This window comes from Oryctolagus cuniculus, chromosome 12 (genome assembly GCF_051225735.1).
Source record: "Oryctolagus cuniculus isolate XC-2025 breed Fujian yellow rabbit chromosome 12, ASM5122573v1, whole genome shotgun sequence".
Taxonomy (NCBI): Eukaryota; Metazoa; Chordata; class Mammalia; order Lagomorpha; family Leporidae; genus Oryctolagus; species Oryctolagus cuniculus.
Window position 1 is genome coordinate 98,124,397 of NC_142878.1, and position 18,982 is coordinate 98,143,378.

General features: G+C 49.5%; 1 long non-coding RNA gene across 6 annotated transcripts; it reads right to left on the bottom strand.

Moving 5' to 3' along the window:
• Nucleotides 1–876: 876 nt before the first annotated feature.
• On the bottom strand, nt 877–17,811 carry LOC149123182 (uncharacterized). Of its 6 annotated transcripts, none has more exons than XR_016217617.1 (5): nt 17,385–17,811; nt 16,716–16,836; nt 16,450–16,536; nt 6,762–6,866; nt 877–1,128 (listed from the first exon to the last, which is right to left on the bottom strand). It is a non-coding gene; the product is annotated as an uncharacterized LOC149123182 (long non-coding RNA). The 6 variants fall into 6 exon arrangements; XR_016217616.1 differs by having other exon boundaries at nt 877–1,131; XR_016217614.1 differs by having other exon boundaries at nt 878–1,128; nt 6,762–6,870.
• Between the last annotated feature and the right edge of the window lie 1,171 nt (nt 17,812–18,982).

The following is an 18,982-nucleotide window of genomic DNA, read 5'->3' on the forward strand; positions in this document are numbered from 1 at the left end:
TCCTTTTCATCTGGAAACCCAGGGCTTGCTGTGCTCCCCCCACCCCCACCTTCTGCAGCTCTTTTAAAACAATATTAAAGGAAGCCGGGGCCAGCCCGGACACTTCTGCAGTCCCGCTCCCGACACCTCCCTGTCTGGAAGAGGCTCTGTCCTTTCATCGCTGGCATTTGTCCTGGTCTCTCTGTCATTCCTTGAGTGTGTCAAAACAGCCCCGGCTCAACTGGTTGGCAGCTCAATTATTTCCAAATTCCTTGAAGGCGTGACAGGTGCAACAGAGGAAACAGCCCTTCCTGCCTAGGTCACCTTTCAGCCTGCAGAGTTGGCTTCAGATACAGGCTCTGGGGGAGAGTATCTTTCACAGGTCACCCTGCGCCTTCCTTTCCCATCCTCTCCTGAGCTGGGGCCCTGGCCTCTAGCTTGTGGCTTCCTGCACAAAGTCAGGGCGACTGTTATTCTGTGTTCTATCCTGGAGGCCCAGAGAAATTTTCAGACTTCTCTGTGGCAGCAGTAATGATGCTGACAGTGGTGATGATGATGATGATGTTGGTGATAATGATGGTGGTGGGGGTGGTGATGAGGGTGATGGTGATAATGACGGTGGTGGGGGAGGTGATGAGGGTGATGTTGGTGATAATGACGGTGGTGGGGGAGGTGATGAGGTGAGGGTGATGATAATGAAGATGATGCTGGTAACGGAGATGATGATGGTGGTTGTGTTGGCAATGGTGATGATGATGAAAATGATGTTGATGGCGATGTTGGTGGTGGTGGTGATGACAGCAACAGTTAACACTGCAAGGCACCATTCTTAGTGGTTTGCATGTATTAATTACTCAGTCTTCAGGTCATCTGTATAAGCCAAGTATTTTTACTATGACCACCCCTATTTTACAGATGAAGAGATCGAGGCACAGAGCTGTGAAGGGACTTGCTGAAGGTGACACAGCTAAAAAAAGGAATCGGGTCCAGACAGCCTGGCTCCAGAGCTCACGCTCTCAGTCACTGCGCCAACTGTGGAGATGTGCAGTGGTGCTGTGGCGCAGCGGGTTAAGCCGCCGTTGGTGACACTGTCTTCCCAGAATGCAGTGCCAATTCAAGTCCCAGCTGCTCCTCTTCCTCTCCAGCTCTCTGCTAGGAAAGCAGAAGAGGGCCCAAGTGCTTAGACACACATGTGGGAGACCTGGATGGAGTTCCTGGCTCCTGGCTTCATCTTGGCACAGATCTGGCTGTTGTGGCCATGTGGGAACTGAATAAGCAGGTAGATCTCTCTCTCTCTCTCTCTCTCTCTCTCTCTCTCTCTCTCATTCTCCCTCCCTCCCCCAACCCCTCCTCTCTCCCTCTGCCTGTCGTTCTGCCTTTCAAATAAACAAATAAATAAAAGGTCCAGATGCTTCATAGTCCTTAGGGCAACAGGATTAGAAGCAAATGAAATTGTGCTAATTTTAAGCAGAATGATCATTAACTATGTTAATGACCCCCACAAGCAGAGAGGGTGGGATGGAAGGTGAGTGGACAGATGAGACCCACCAGGCTACATCTTTCATCCAAAAGAGTCTTTTGAAGAAAATAATTACAAACAGGGGAAAACAGAGCAGGGGCCTGGCACCTGGTTACCTGACCTCCACAATGGCCCCCAGGGATCTGACCCTGGAGGCCTATGGGTTCTTTAGAAGGCAACTGGGGAATGTACTGGGTCCAGGTGTGGTCAACAACACCGACCACCGCTTACTACCTACCTGCTACCCCCAGCTACTTTTCTTATCACTTCTAAGGCTCAAAGCAGTGTTTGAAGTGAGCTGTCAGCAGCCTCATTTCATAGGGGAGGACTGCAAGCTCAGGATGCTTCACGACCAACTCAGGTTCACACAGTCTAAGTTGGTGGCCAAGCCAGGATTTGAGCCAAGACTCAGAGAGCCGACTCCTTTGCAATATATCGGCTGCTTGCTGTACATTACCCCCATGGAAATTGGAGCCATCGGTTTCCTCTCGTACACACATGACTCCCGCCTTGGGCCACAGAAGACTCTAGCACAGCCGTCAAGTGTGATTTCTCTGGACAGCACCTGTGTGGCTGCTCTCGCTCCCACACCCATTCATTCCCTGCCCGGTGGATTATTTTTTATGTCCGCAGCCACCCGCTGGATGCAGATGGAGGCTGAGAGCTGGCTCAGCTGAGCTGTAATTCCCCAGTCCCCTCTGTGGCGCTCACACGGCCGGGGTCACATCTGTGAGCCGACATCCACTCCAGCGCAGCGGCTGTTCGCGCTGACAGGTCCCACACTCCTGCCAAGCAACTGTCCGCATTTCATCCATGAGCTCCTGCCACTCTCTCAGGTGGACGCCATCTGCTCACAGAGACTGATCTGCACTTACTTCTTTCCAATCTGGCCTAGAACACCCTGCTATTGACCAAGGCTTGATCTAGTACCTGTCTGCCAGAGAAGCTACTCCAATAATCTCTGTGGACCAAGGCGAGGCAGCCATTCAGTCCATTAGTTCTTCACTGCTGGTCCTTGCCTCCGCAGGGCACATCTGCTAGCCAGGCCATCCTTTTCAAAAACAAAGTGAGCCCCCGAGGAGGAGCTGGGCTTTGCTCTTGCAGTAGGATGCTGACCTCTCACTCTGCTTTGTGGTCAGGGTATCAGACTCAGGGCTGAAGTCCTGGCTCTACCACACCCACCTGGAGAGCTTGCCTGGCCAGTGCTACTTTCTCCCTCTTTGGGCAAGGCAAGCAGACCGCCCATCATGGAGATCGGGCCACAGCGACTGGCATGAGTGTTTTTCAAGCGGAGCCTGGAGGGGAGACTCTGTCATCTTACACACCATCCCAGGTCCTTTCTGGTCTTTTCTCGCTTCTGCAATAGAGACGGCATGTTTGGAGCAGGTAAGACTGACGCACAGAGAATGAGAATCGGCAGCTGTCACCCCTGCAGCTCCACCGCCGGCCTCTCTGGTTACATGAACCAATGCATCCTCTCTGTTGGCTTGGGCTAGTGTGACTGCAACCAGGCCAGTTCAGCCCAGCCCCGAGTTGAGTTTCCTGCTGAGTCTCTCCTCTGTGGTATCATGAAAGGGTCTCTTCTCATGAGATTGGTTTGAGAGGCTCTTGAAGGCTACACAGCAAAGTGTTGGCAGCCCAGTTATGTCTGGCTGTGCCTCAGAGGATTCTCTGCTTCTGTTTGGACAATGCTTTTCCTTTCTTTCAGTGATTCAAACTATTCACAAAGAACTTTCACACCCTGTGCCTGCTTCTCTAAGTGCTGTCAGCCACCCTTTAAGACAGGATTCTGTTCATTCAGTGAACAGCCCCACTACGTGCCAGTTACTGGTTTTGGTGCTGGGAACACGCCAGTGATAAGACAGCTCTTGCTATATGACTTCATGTTCCAGTGGGGGATGTGGAGTGGATAAGTCCCTGCTGTAAGTGTGGGAAGTGGCAGGGCTTAGGAAGGGCAAATGGAATGTCCAGGGGCTCAGGAACCATTTTCGACAGGTGAGAGGTGCGGGTGGAAGTCTTTTCTGGAGGGTTGACATTCAACCAGAGAGCTGAATGAAGTCAGGGAGAAAGGCGATGGGAAGAGTATTCCAGGGAGATGCTGCAAGTCCAGAGACCCTGAGCAGGAAACACCTTGGCATAAGCTAAGGAGGCGAGGCCAGTTGGATCATGAGACATGAAGGTGAGTCTGGGCAGCCACCAGCCCGTTCGGAGCCTTCAAGTTAATTAGAAGAAGACGCACCTCTGGCAGACTAATCACCACGGAACATCATTGTTTGGGAAACACCTGGACAGCTGTACAGGTAATCATTAGCCATGGCTTAGCAGACACAGTGAGAGAGAAGAACCAGTTCCTAAAGGGAACATTGGATGGAACTCTAAGTCAGTGATGTCTATGAGAAACAGAACATGGGCCGTGTTTGTACTTAAAAATTTTCTAACGGCTACTTTTAAAAAACAGTAAAAGGGAATGGATGTCTTAAATAATTTTTTTAGCTAATATGTCCAGAATGTCAACATTTATTTATTTATTTATTATTTTTTTTTTTTTGACAGGCAGAGTGGACAGTGAGAGAGAGAGAGAGAAAGGTCTTCCTTTTGCCGTTGGTTCACTCTCTAATGGCCGCCGCAGCCGGCGCGCTGCAGCTGGCACACAGCGCTGATCCAATGGCAGGAGCCAGGTGCTTCTCCTGGTCTTCCATGGGGTGCAGGGCCCAAGCACCTGGGCCATCCTCCACTGCACTCCCTGGCCACAGCAGAGAGCTGGCCTGGAAGAGGGGCAACCGGGACAGAATCCGGTGCCCTGACCGGGACTAGAACCCGGTGTGCTGGCACCGCAAGGCGGAGGATTAGCCTAGTGAGCCACGGCGCCGGCCCAGAATGTCAACATTTCAACATATGATCAATGTAAAAAAATATGAGATGTTTTAAATTCTTCTTTTGGGGTACTATTTTTTCTTTTCTTCTCAGAATTATTTCTTTATTGAAAGTGGGGGGGGGGGAGAGGGAGAGAGAGAGAGAATCTTCTATCCAGTGGCTCACTCTCCAGATGGCTGTAACAGCCAGAGCTGTACCAAGCTGAAGCCAGCAGCCAGGAGCTTCATCCAGGTCTCCCACATGCGTGCAAAGGCCCAAGCATTTGGGCCATCTTTCACTGCTTTTCCCAGGTCATTAGCAGGGAGCTAGATTGGAAGTGGAGCAGCTGGGACTCAAACTGGCACCCCTATGGGATGCCAGTGTCAAAGGCAGCAGCTTTTTTTTTTTTTTTAGATTTATTTTTATTTATTTGAAAGACAGAGTTACAGAGAGAGAGGTAGAAACAGAGAGAGAGGTCTTTCATCTGCTGGTTCACTCCCCAGATGGCTGCAATGGCCGGAGCTGCGTCAATCCGAAGCCAGGAGCCAGGAGCTTCTTCTGGGTCTCCCACACGGGTTCAGGGTCCCAAGGACTTGGGTCATCTTCTGCTTTTCCAGGCCACATCAGAGAGCTGGATCAGAAGAGGAGCAGCCGGGACTAGAACCGGCGCCCATATGGGATGCTGGCGCTTCAGGCCAGGGCTTTAACTCGCTGTGCCACAGTGCTGGCCCCAAAGACAGCAGCTTTACCCACTGTGCCATAGTGCTGGCCCCTGGGTATTATTTCTTCACAATCTGGTGCATATTTTACACTTACAGATTTTTCAACTCAAGTACTAAGTTTTTATCAGAAATACCCGAGCAGTATTTAGATTTCTTCAATGTGTGGTGAAACCATAGCTTTACATAACCAGGTTGTTCCAAACATACTTAAAAGTTTGCCAGTAACACACTTAGTCATCAGTATTTGAGTTAATGAAAATTAAGTTAAAAGTGCTTTCCTTCGGTGCATGAGACAGATTTCAAGCGCTCAGCAGTCATGTGCAGCCAGTGGCTTCCGGAGTGGACAGAGGAGGTCTGAGAGCCGCTGGATGGCTGAGAACAGGGAATGGCATAATCTCGTTACCTCCTTTATTGGGAAGATCTTTATGGAACCTGTGTGAAGAACAGACTTGTGAAGGGGCCAGGAGGGAAGCGAGGAGGCCAGCTGCAACTGGCCGGGTGGGAGACATGGCCCTTGTAGGTGGTGGGACAGCTGATAAGGAGGGTGGTCAGGTGCACAGACTTTGTTGCTGGAATGGGCACCTCCCCTGAGAGGGAGACTGGACTCCCGGATGTGGGTGGGCTTCCTGAGAGGCTAACAGAGATGAGGCCTCAAGATCCCTTATTTGGGGCCGATGCTGTGGCACTGTGGGTTAAAGCCACGGCCTGCAGTGCCAGTACCCTGTGTGGTGCTGGTTCGAGTCCCGGCTGCTCCAGTTCTGCTCCACTCCCTGCTGATGTGCATGGGAAAGCAGCAGAGGCTGGTTCTAAGTGCTTGGGCCCCCGCACCCATGTGCGAAAACCAGAGGCAGCTTCTGACTTTGGCCTGGCTGTTGTGGCCATGTGGGTGGTGAACCAGCAGACAGCAGATGTCTCTTTCTTTGTCTCTGTCTCTCCCTCTCTCTATCTGTAACTGAGACTTTCAAATAAATAAACAAATTTTACAAAAAAAAAATCATTTTTTATTTGCATGGACGGCTCCCCCTGGCTTGGATTTTGTGATGTATCAATTTCTAAAATGCTATTTATGGTGGGTTTTTCTCATTCTAAATAAATATTCACTTTTGTATCTGATTGTATTAATAATGCTCCCCCCAACAGAGGCCACCAGATTGAATAAGCCCCAAGTCCCATAAGACCCTGGATTAGCATCTGCCCTGAGGTTCGATAAGCCCATATGAAAAGTGAGAAACTGAGGCTCCAGGAGGTAAAAAATGACTTGACTAAAGCAAATCAATAAGTTCCGCACGTTTTTCTGTAATGAGGCACTGTTCATCCAGTAAGTTGTCTTCAGATAATCCTCTTTCTCCTGGGGTGATCCACTCTTTTTCACGCCTTCTTCACGTATTTCTAAAGCCAGCCTTGAACTGTATTATCCTTCTAAACGCAGCAGGGTAACTAGGAGAGCTGCACCCTGGGTGTGCTTTCCTCTGAGACACTGCACTTGTTCTGTGGTTAGGAGGGGTGTAACCTGATGCTAAAAAAGTCAAATATCGGGGCTTGGGATGCTGGCTGTGCTACCAACTCACCACGTGACCCTGATCAGTAAAACATGGAGAATAGCACCCACGAACAGGGTAGCTGTCTGGATTAAGGGAGATACTCTATGCAATAATGAACCAAATTCCTTGCAGACAGTAGGCACTCACCTCTTGTTGTTATTGTTACCTTGTTGGCTTTTTGGTGCCTTTTCTTCAAGGCTCCCTGGTCCGCTCATCAATCCTTCGTCAAGGCCAGGGTCTTGGCCCATCTACCTGTCTGGAAAGAGTGAGAGAATCAGCCCAGCATGACCTTTATGCCACCTTACCCAAGTGATCAAATTCCTTCTCCCAGGGGTGAGAGAACTGGACACTGTGTGTCCCCTCCCTCATCAATACGATGCACTGAGAAGGTTGTATCCACCTCGTTCTTAACAAGTATTTAACCTGAACTAATCAGCCAATCCAGAGAGTGGGGCATTCTACTCTTAAAAAACAATGTCATGAAAACAAACAAGCAAAAAGAGGTGGGGAACTATTCTAGAATAAAGGGGTCTAACAAGCTCGGAAACCTAACACTACAAGGAAACCTTGATTGTAGCTGGGTTCAAGTAAAACATTTGAGAGGCTATATTAGAGGACTGGGTTAATTAAAGTTCACGCTAATAGGTGTGATATTGACATCACAGCTATTATCAGTCAGACGTGAACAGCAACGCCCTGTATAGCATAAAAGAGAAGAAGGTCCCTAGTTTTAGGGGATGCCTGATGAAGTAGTTAACGGTGATGGAGTCATTAAGAAGCAAGAGAGGGAGAGGGAAAGTGGTGAGCTGTCAACACTGTTCACCACAGAGTTGATGCCAGTGCGGCTACACTGCTAACACTGGGGGAAAGGTAGAAGAGGGCTTTGAGAAATTCATAGAAAAACTGAATTAAAAGATAATGAATATTTTGCAATGAACGTTTAGAAGCTCACATGTGTGTGTGTGTGTATGTGGTACCTTTCTCTCAACTGCTCTGTAAATTTGAAAATTAAATTTAAAAAGCCATTGTTCTTCACAGCCACTGGGCCCTTTCTGCTCAGTGAATTGTTGGTCCTGCCGTGGCCAGGTAGTGGGTAATGGACGGCTTCCATCAACAGCAATGCCAGGACTCATTTGATCACTTCACTGGTGCCAATCAATGTTTCTCTGCACTCTGTCATCTCCCTGTGGGCCACGGCAGCACGGGGAGAGGCACGGGTGGTGAATGCAACAAAGGTTTTTATTACATGAGATGGAGTTTCCAATCCTGGGATTCCCAGATCACCCTGTTGAGGGGTAAAGCCAGGTGCCCCACTGCTATTTTCTCCATCCCTCTCCAGGCAGGTTCCTCCCTCCATGACCCTGGCCTCCTTGTGTAGTTCTTGTCCTAGGAGCCCATCACACAGTTACCTGGCCACCAGGTCTCTGAGCTGCCAACTATATTAGGCTTCTACATGTTACCCCGGGCTCCTGGCATTGGGGTATACTCGGGTAATCCAGCTTTGTCCGACTTGTCTGTTCTCTGCCTACCTAATGTCCCATTGGATGGGGGAGATTCTGTTATTCCAATTGTTTTCTTAAAACTGCAAGACTTTCTTGCTGGCCTCCGTAACAGAAGACTCATCAATCCTCATCACATACTCAGCCCACACCAGCTGGCTTTCTCCCGTTTTACGTTTAGAAAATCTACTGTAATAAATGGTTCCTTTTAAACTCTTCTAGTGTAACCTTTCTTGGTTGAGTGGTGATAGCAGAAAGATCATCCGTATTATAATCCATTGTTTCTCTGTGTGTCTTCTCGTTTCACCTCCAAATTCTCTGGGAAAAGGGACTTACCCTCTGACACTCAAACTCTCTCTGATGCACAGAATAGTAGGAACTCAATAAATGTTCAGTGAGCAAAAGACTCATCCATTGCTATAACAACAGCCCCTTGCTAACTGGACAGTGGTGCGGAAGGAACAAGCATGTCCTCTGACATATCACACGGCTGACATTTCATACGGACCTGCCTGGCGTCTTGAGCCTTCCATATCAATGTGATGCAAAAGAAGTGTTGGGAGGGGACCTCCTTTGCTCAAGGCACAATGCAGCCTGTACTTCTTGAGCTTCTACAGGTCAAACCCTCATGCCCTCATGTAACAATCATCCCTGGGAGCCAGCGAGCCAGGAACCCCATTGGTGCCAAGGTTGAAGGCTTACTGATTGCTTGTAAGCAATTCCCCACGTCTTAGGGGAAGCTGACCCAGGTACGCAAGTCACCACCAGGTGAGGCAAGAAAACTAAGTGCTCCAAGAAGAAAGGCGAAAACATTGTCCCGAGTCCTGCTTCTGGAACGAAATGGACAAGCTCTCAGGTTAGGAAATCTACAACAGATCAGGAACAAGGAGGAGATGTGTAGAGCTTGCTCCCATCACAAAACATTCTGGCCAGTGTTGAGCTCCGCACCCTTGAAGCATACAGCATACCCCTCAGCTCCTCATTTGTAGAGGAGGAACCAACAAGGGGACTTGAAATTTGTGGGAAAATAGAATTACAAGGTAAGCTTGTGTTGGTACAAAACTTGTTTGAAATCCACGCATAGCTTTTTTCATGACTCACATTTTCCGTGGACTTTTTCAAGACCCCTTATTAAGGATCGTGGTGGGGAAGTTACTGGCCCAGGTCCCACAGCAGGTGGTAGCTGAGCCAGGACCCCCTTCGTCAGTTCCTCACTGCTGGGTTTGTCTATGGAGCTGGTGTGAGGCACGACTCTCGGTACTAAATATCAGACTCCCAACTGCTGACTCAACTGGCCAAGGGTCCCTGCTTCTAAAGCTCCCCATGTGATACTAAGGAGAACCACATGTCTTCCCATCCTGTGTTTTTGATGATTTGACATTGGCAGGTTTTGTGCAAGACCGGGCTCTGTAGACCATCAGGAGTCTGGATCACATCACTGATGGCACCCCCTTCCTCTTCCCTTCAAATGGTGGGCTTCCCTGTCACCTTGTAGACACAGTGGATGATTTAATGCATCATTTGGCTCCTGGCACTCCCTCACTCAAATCATCACCACGTTCTGCTGAGGCCAAAGTCCTTATTGTGGCCTGGAAAGCATTCCTCCCGGGGACTTGTGGTCTTCAACCTCTTGCTTGCTCTCTCCCACCACCTCCTGTTGCTCCTGGAACCTTCTGGAAAAGGCTCAATTTTCAGTGCTATTTCCTCTGCCTGGAACAACCCTACCTGCCACTGATCTGCCCTGTGGCTCAACCCCATGCCTCACCCAGTGCAGATAACCTGCCTGCCTTGTTCAACCATTTTCCCCCATCACCCATACCTCCCTTGACTGTCATGTATTTATTAGGTGTACTTCTTTGTCTCTCCCCAGCCTGGGAGCTTTGTTTGCTTCATTGATAGCGTCTAAGGAGCTGAAAAAGCCTGGTAAGAGTAGGTATTATAATAAATACTTGTGGGGGCTGGCACTGGGGCACAGTGGGTTAAGCTGCCTTCCACTTACAACATCTGTCTTCCCTATCCCCTTTTCAGGGTGCCAGCAGCTCTGCTTATGATCTGGCTCCCTGCTAATGTGCCTGGGAAGGCAGTGGCTGATGGCCCAAGTACTTGGGTCCTTGCCACCCACATGGAAGACTCTGAAGGAGTCCTGGCTCCTGGCTTCAGCCTGGCCCAGATCTGACCGTTACAGACATTGGGCAAGTAAACCAGCAGATGGAATCAATTTCTGTGTGTCTCTCTGATTTTCAAATAAATAAATACTTGTGGAATTAATTTGCAAGAAAGGGTTTGTTGATCAAAATACCCTCAATCAAGTGAGCAACTTGGCTGGACCTATGTGGTCCTTGTCATGCTGCAGATGTTCAGTGCCTGCAGAGATCCATGGTGAGGACAGAGGGCGTTGGTAACTGTGGGCCCCCTGCACCAGAGGATGGTTAAGGGGAGGTCTTCCGGCAGGAACCCTGGGAACAGCCGAGGGAAGGTTGCTTCTGCCCTTGGCGAGGTGGTGACGGACGAATACACACAGATGCCATGCAACACCCAGGGATGTGAAGGATTCTGGGAGAAAGGCATCATTATTTTGGTAAGGGTGGATGACAGGTCTTTTAGGGAGTAAACCATGGTCCAGAGGAAACATACAGAAATCATATTTTAGATGTTCAAAGAGCCCTGACAAATTCCTGCACCCGGATCCATTTTTAAAGCTTTAGTTGGCATGGTATGGGGCAGACAGTGTGGGCTGATGAAGTGGATGAGAAAATGCCACAGATGCAGGGAGAACAGGAAGAAAGGGGCAGCTCTGGAAGGAGCGGCCTCGGCTTGGGGACCCCCGCCAGGAACCCCAGAAATGGTCCCTCGTAAGGATTTTGCAAATGATCCAGAAGAAAGTGTATCCAGCAGAGTCTGCAACTGAACACTGACCTTGCACCTTCCTGGCTGGTGGGACGCCAGGGCAGTGGAGACAGACATCGGAGGTCATCAGGGCTGAGCATGTGGTGGGGAAGCAGCAGACGAGCTTCACTGGGCAAACTCTGGACATACATACAAGGGAAAATGGCCTGGAGACGTCAGCAGGACCCAAGGGAAGGTCAGAAGAGGCACTGGCACTCCCGCTGGACCACCTCAGCCAGGTTAACAGTGGATGCCGGACCCTTCCGGAAATGGGCATTGGTCATTAAGGGATGGAGTTCATTTTCCCACTGCTTTTTGAAGTTGGGAAATGTCTGCCATTCTCTCCCTATCTCCTGTCCTGAGGGTGCCTCTTAACTTCCCCCATCCCACTTCACACCTCTGGGCTTTCGATTGTGTCTTTCCCACCACCTTGTGAGCCCCCAGCACCCCTTCTTTTCTATCTTCCCCAACCACACTCACCCCTCACTGCCCTGGGCTCCCTGCTCAGATCTCTGTGGAACGCTTTAATATTTGCAAAAGGTATCTTCCAGGCGGGCACTCACTCACGATTAATGGGATGCATGATTGGATCAAGTCTGTGTGTTTCAAAACAGACACAGGGAGATGGAAAGACGCCAAGTCAGCCAGGGGAGGAGACACCATGGCCAGAAAGCTGGGCTCCTCAGTCTGGAGTGAGGACCAGCGAAACAGGCAAAGGAGCACATGGAAACCCTTGAAGTGGAGAGGTGAACAGGACCTGGCTCACTGAATCAGAACACTGGAAAGACGAAGCCGCCAATTGTGTTTAAAAAATCCTTTCAAGGCCGGCGCCGTGGCTCAGTAGGCTAATCCTCCGCCTAGCGGCGCCGGCACACCGGGTTCTAGTCCCGGTCGGGGCGCTGGATTCTGTCCCGGTTGCCCCTCTTCCAGGCCAGCCCTCTGCTGTGGCCAGGGAGTGCAGTGGAGGATGGCCCAGGTGCTTGGGCCCTGCACCCCATGGGAGACCAGGAAAAGCACCTGGCTCCTGGCTCCTGCCATCGGATCAGCGCGGTGCGCCGGCTGCAGCGCGCCGGCCGCGGCGGCCATTGGAGGGTGAACCAACGGCAAAGGAAGACCTTTCTCTCTGTCTCTCTCTCTCACTGTCCACTCTGCCTGTCAAAAAAAAAAATAAATAAAAAAAAAATAAAATAAAAAATCCTTTCAAGCGAATGGAAGCCTCCTTGAATCTTTCTGAGTATGAAGCGTGATATTCTTAAAAATCAGCTGTTTGGGTAAGATTTACATACTGTTAAATACACCTGTGGGGAGTACAGTTCCATGAGCCTTGACAAATGTATACATCCGTGTAGCCAACATCGTTATTAAGATGTAGACCGTGTCCATCAACCCATGAACGTTCCTTCATGCCCCTCTAAAGTTAATCACTCTGACCCAATTCCTTGAGGAGCCACTGACTTGCATTTAAACAAATTTTTTTTTGTGTGAAGCACACACACACAGATGCACACACACACACAAAGACAGTAGATAAATATAGAGAGAGTTCCTATCTACTGCTCGCTGTTGAAGTGCCCACATGGACAGACTGGGCCAGGCCAAAGCCAGGAACTAGGAATGCAATCCAGGCCTCTCAAGGGAGAGGCAGGAGCCCAATTACTTGAGCCACCACTGCTTCCAAAGTCTCCATTGGTAGCAAGCTGGAATCAGGAGTGAGAGCCCAGAATCCAGCAGTCACTCCCACCTGGGATTCAGGCATCCAACCGCAGGCCAACAGCTGCTACGCAGTGGTCTGCTTTTCATCACTACGGATTAACTTGCTGCTCCAGCACTGGTACCCAATTTTCATGTCTGGCTTGTTTGTTTGGTTTTTGCTCAGTGTCGTATTTTTGAGGTTCATTCCTGGTGCTGTACATATCAGAAGTTACATCTTTTTCATTACTGTATATTACCTCATTTTGGCCATGGTACAATTTGTTTATTCATTTATCTATTATTATCTACTATTCCAGTTGTTTTCAGTTCGGGTCTATTATGAATAAAACTACTGTGGACATTTGTGTACAAGTCTTTTTTATGGATAAGACACAGTACTGATAAGTAAAATTAAAAAATCTCAGAGCTAGACAGAACACAAAAGAGGGATCCTAATGTGCTGAGTTCAGTCTTCTGCCTCCAGCCCTCTGCTTTCTCCCCGCCACCACAGTCCTGAGAGAACTGGATGTTTGGTCTCTGTTTGCCCCCTGCTAGGGAACTCACGGCCTTTTTTTTTTTTTTTTTACAGGCAGAGTGGACAGTGAGAGAGAGAGACAGAGAGAAAGCCTTCCTTCTGTTGGTTCACCCTCCAATGGCCGCTGTGGCCGGCACGCTGCGTTGATCTGAAGGCAGCAGCCAGGTGCTTCTCCTGGTCTCCCATGGGGTGCAGGGCCCAAGCACTTGGGCCATCCTCCACTGCACTCCCGGGCCACAGCAGAGAGCTGGCCTGGAAGAGAGGCAACCAGGACAGAATCCGGCACCCCGACGGGGACTAGAACCCGGTGTGCCGGTGCCACAAGGCAGATGATTAGCCTAGTGAGCCATGGCACCTGCCTAAGCCATGGCGCCAGTTTCACTGCCTTTCAGAGCTGCTTATCAGACACTCCTTCAATTGCTAGAAAGTTCTCCATGACACTGAACTGCAGATGGCCACTGGATAGGGCCCTGGTGTGGTGCTGCAATGAAGCCTGGTAGCATCCACACAGCTGGGTATTTTACAAAGGTCCCCCGAGTGACTTCAGGTCTTCCCCGTTTCAGTCCACATACCCTTTGTTCTGCCATCCACTCCACTTGAGACTCGCTTGAGCTGTGGTCAATGCCTCTTCAGCTGCCTCATAACAAACTGGACGCATTGCTCCAGCAACTGAACACCTGCCCAGCACTGGCCAGCAAAGCCCACGTCTGCACACAGCATTGCCTGAGGTTAGCTGGGGCTCTCCATCACCCATTGCTAACCCCACAGAGCTCACAGGCAGCCAGGCAGCCGCCTGCAGGCTCTGCTCACACGTGCTGCTGTTAAACCCTATCCCCCCATCCTGTGCTTCATGCAGTGGGCAGCAGATTTATGGAAATGGCACAGACCTGAAAATACAAATTGCTTCAGAAATGAATCAGACAACTTCATGGTTGAAAGACCCATAATGGCTTATTATGGCAAACTGGGATGTGTTGTGCTGCCCGTGCCTTGCTTTTCTAGCTGACAGCGGGATCAACAGCTATGTTGAACTAGAAGGTTCTGGAAGCCCCTAATAGCTCCTAAAGTTTGTGATGCCTTCTCCCACCAAATGTTCTTTGGTGCCACTGTCAGCAGCATGCAAAGCCAGCTGGGCCAGGGGCTGCCTCAGCTGTAATGTCATCTTAGAGGAGAAGTAGTAGAAGAAAGAGAAAGGTAAGGAAGGGTAGGGAGATGCGGCATTCCTGAAAATCCCAAATGTCACTCTGCAGGAGACGGGCAAGGTGTGTCACCCGCACCTGGGGGAAGACGGCTGCTAGTGCCACCCACATGTTAAGATGTTACTTTTTATAGTTTACTTTTTATTTTTGACAATGTGAAATGCATTCATCTTTGAATTCTTAGAAGTGCAGAAAAATTTTAAAGAAAGAATTCACCTACAATTCTGTACAGCAACAACTACCATTAATATTAGTGTTTCCTTTTAGTCACTTTTTATTTCTTTGCTCCTTAAAAAAGAGTCTTGAGAGACACATAATTTTTTTGACAGGCAGAGAGACAGTGAGAGAGAGAGACAGAGAGAAAGGTCTTCCTTTTGTCGCTGGTTCACCCTCCAATGGCCACCGCGGCCGGTGCACTGCGCTGATCCGAAGGCAGGAGCCAGGTGCTTCTCCTGGTCTCCCATGGGGTGCAGGGCCCAAGCACTTGGGCCATCCTCCACTGCACTCCCGGGCCACAGCAGAGAGCTGGACTGGAAGGGGGGTAACCAGGACAGAATCCGGCACTCCGACTGGGACTAGAACCCGGTGTGCCGGTGCCGCTAGGTGGAAGATTAGCCTAGTGAGCCGTGGCGCGGGCCTTTTTTTTCACATAATTGTTTTCATCTCTCCTTTGACCCATCCCTCCTTCCAATGTATGCCCACGTACTCCATGTTTTGTAAGAGAAAGGGGCATAAACACATCCCCCTACTTTAACACTCTCTTGACCATTTTCCCATGCAACTAAGAATCCTTTAAAAACACAAAGTTAATGATAGTGTAGTATTCTTCCATGATACACATAAACTGTGAAGCGTAATCATTCCTAATCTTACATACTTAGCTTGCTTCTAGTATTTTCCCATTACTGCCACTCGGAGACAACCGTTCCTATACTCAGAACTTTCACATTCTCAGTTATTTTTCAGTTATTTTAAGGATATACTTTTACCACTAAAATATATTTGAAATGTACTTTCTTGAGACTTTTCATTCACATATGTATACATAAGTATGTGTATATAGATCGATCGATCGATCAACAAATCACTCTCCACAGTCCTGATGTGGTCCTGCCATCCTACTTCAATCAGAAATTTCCAAAAGCAATGGCATGGATCAGCTGTCAGCATCACTTCCTAACTGAATACGACACAGAAGAGAAAAAGTAGAAAAACCCTAAATTTCTCTCCAAGGATCCTAAGCCCCAGAGGTGAGTGGAACATGAACTATTAGACAGAAAATAGGTGGTTAATTGCTATAAAGTAAACAGCCACACAACCCTGGAAAGCCAGAGGCACGGGGATGTCACTCAGTGAGACTGGCAGGTGCTGCACCCTTCACCCTGGCAGTAGCTGGGATTGGGCCTGTGTGATTAGCGGGCTCCCGGCCGCTAGTCTGCTAGGCCTGCCATGACTAAACACCACAGACTGGGTGACATAAACATTGGCCGTGGACTTTCTCAGCAATCTGGAGGGTGAGCAGGGCTGGTCTCCACTGACGCCTCTTTCCTGGACTTGGGGATGGCGTCTTCTCCCTGTGTCCTTACATGGTCATCTCTCTGGGTCATCTGTGTTCTGATCTCTTCTGATAAGAACACAGATTGCGTGAGGACCCAACCCAGTGGCATTATTTGGATGTGATCATCTTTATAAAGGCCCCATCTCCAAATGCAATTGTATATCGAGACTTAGGACTTCAACATGTGAGTTTTGGGGGGACACAGTTCAGCCCGTAGCCCTGACCTAGTGGAAGTACTGGTGTATGAGGCGGGCTTTGGTTTGTAATCTGGACTCATCAGCCTCCAATGCAGGGATCCGGGGCTCTGCAGGTGTCCCTTCCTCCGAGTGGTTCTCCAAGTCCTCAGGGAATTCCTCGTTCCTCATCATGTTGTATGGAAGCTCAAGCCACTCGGAGAAGCCACATAAACGCACTCTGGTTAACAGTCCCCGCTGAGCCCCGTCTGAAGCCATCCCAGCCCAGCTACCTGACACGTGAGTGAAGAAGTTCCAGATGAGTTCAGCCTTCAACCCTTTCCCAGCTGTGTTCTGGTTGAATTTCTGATTCCTGGAACCTGTGAGCATAGTAAGATGATGTTTTATGTCACGTTTTGGATGGGATTCTGGGTTAATCAATGTTATTCCACTGGGTAACGAAGACCGCACACGTTTCCATCTATACTTGCAACAACTGTTCTGAACAGCATCCTACATGCTCTCTGGGGCACTGGGGTGGCATTGGCATGTGACTCACAGTGCAGTCTAAGTGATGAGTGCTTCGCCAGAGGAAATGACCTGGAGCGATGGCACAGAAGCACCAGGTTCTCACACAGGTGACAGTGCGGAGTCAGATGGGTTAACAAGCACGTTGGTCCCTGTGGAAAATGCGAAAGCAGAGTCCCTCTAAGAGGGTACACAATGCTTGCTTCCCTCAAAAGTTGCCTTCAGCAGGATCAAGGTGCTAAATCCTGCTGCATGTTTTCCCCCAAAAGCTGCCTTTACCAAAAACCAAAGAGCCTGCCCACTCCTTAGGAGCTTCCAATCCTATCATGAGAATAGCAAGGGAGTGGGGATTCCACTCTTCTGAGCCCCCAGGTTACTGTAGAAACAAGTTGCCCACCCCACAAACACACTTCTGATGGCTCTTCCACGTGAGACAACTCTTTCATGTGAGACAAAGGACCGAGATCATCTTTCTCTGCTACCTTTTCACCCATAACAATAGCAGGAACAGTGTGCTGAGGTCAACCCCAGCCCTCCTCTCCAGCCGTGGGCATCCCTATGTCCACGGCCTGTTCCCAAAGGAATTGAAGGCAGTTTTGTTTTATTTTACATCAAACTTCCTCTTTAAAACAAGATGCTCTTTAAGATCCCCTCTACTAAGTTTTCGTGACGCAGCTTGGACAATCTTTGTCTCACCTACCCCTAAAGCAGAAGCAACGCTTTGCATCAGGGGACGCAGGTTCAAACCCCAGCCCGCCACTCACTGGCCAGGCAGCCTGGGCAAATCATTTAAATCATCTGAGCCTCGCCTCAGTCAAATGGAAAAACATGTGCTTTACCACATGGGGACTGTTGTGAAGATTAAAGGCTTATGTGAAAGTCAGGTGGAGAGATGTCTGCTGAATCCCTTGTTAAAGTCTCTCTCTTTCTCCAAACATCTCAAGCCATCTGCATTTTGCTCTGCCCTAAAGGATGCCAAGTCTCCCCTCAGTTGAGGTCTCCTCTCTCTCTCTCTCCCTCCCTCCTTCCCTGGCCACTCCTGAGCTGCACGCTGTCCTCCCTGACCGAGGCTAAAGCCCATGCAGAAATGCACGAGACATGCCCAGAGGCCGGCCTCCTGAGCTGTTACTCACCCCCTGGTTCCTGTCAGCAGGAAACAACCTCGTCTCAGTTCCGTCACCACTTTATCGTCTTCTGCAGCACCTTCGTGCTCAACTGCTTGGAAACATCCTCTCTCCTTGTCACTAATTTCTCTACCAGGGCTGTCACAGGGCCTGTGAGGATATCCTCATTGTGAAATCTAGAGGTCACTTAGCCCTGACGTCCTGACACTGGCTGCAGATGCCTTGAAGTCATTTCCTCTGTTTCTGCCATTCGGCATCCACTAAACATCCGTAGGTGACGTCTTATCTGCAAGTGATGCCCCAGCGGTGCATCACGGTTAGGAAGTTCAAATCCAAACCTCCCACCAACTCTGCATCTCCACCTGTGTTCCCTCTCTTTGGAAACCAGATGGACATTCCCCCAACCTCCCAAGCCAGAAAACAGGCTGCCAGCCTGGATGCCCCCTTAGCTCAGAGCTCCTTAGCCTGTCGCCTCTCCCCCGTCCCAGCCGCTGTTATTTCCTGTTTAAATTGCTCCCATGGTCTCCTAGCAGGTCTCCTGGCTTCCAGTCTTGCCCCATCTCGATCCATGGCATGGCCTGAATGATTATGTCTGAAAGCATTTTTCATTGCACAATCCCTGTATTGAAAACCCTCTTGGTTCTCCACTGTTCTCAAGCTGAGTTTCAAACTTGGCTTTGCACGTGCTGTTCCCTCCGCCTGGAACAGCCTCTGTCCACCCTTGTGTCTCCGTTTAGATGTTACTTCTGGAATACTACCTCCCTTATGCAGTATTCCCTTTGGAGCCTTTGCTTATCACACAATTGCTGTTTCTCTATTGCCTAGCACTGGGGCTGGTGCTAATTGAGTGTTCACTGGCTGAAAAGCAGGGATGGGAGGGATGACTACCTGCCAATGGCTTTTGAACTTGCCACAGAATCACCTGGGGGCCTTGTGAAACCGCAGGCTGGGCTCCCACCTGACTTCCTGATTCATGCCGCCCGGGGGAGGCACCTGTGGCTGCTTGTCAGGGGTTACGAACCCCCGCTTCCTGCAACATCAAGGTGCCTGAGGGTGAGGGATACTTTCAAAGAAAACCGGAGGTGCCGTAAAGTTCTGTACCTCTCTTCTCCATAGCTTCCTTAACGGTATTTTATGAGATTTTAGCTTCTGAAAATATTTTCAGGAAACTAGT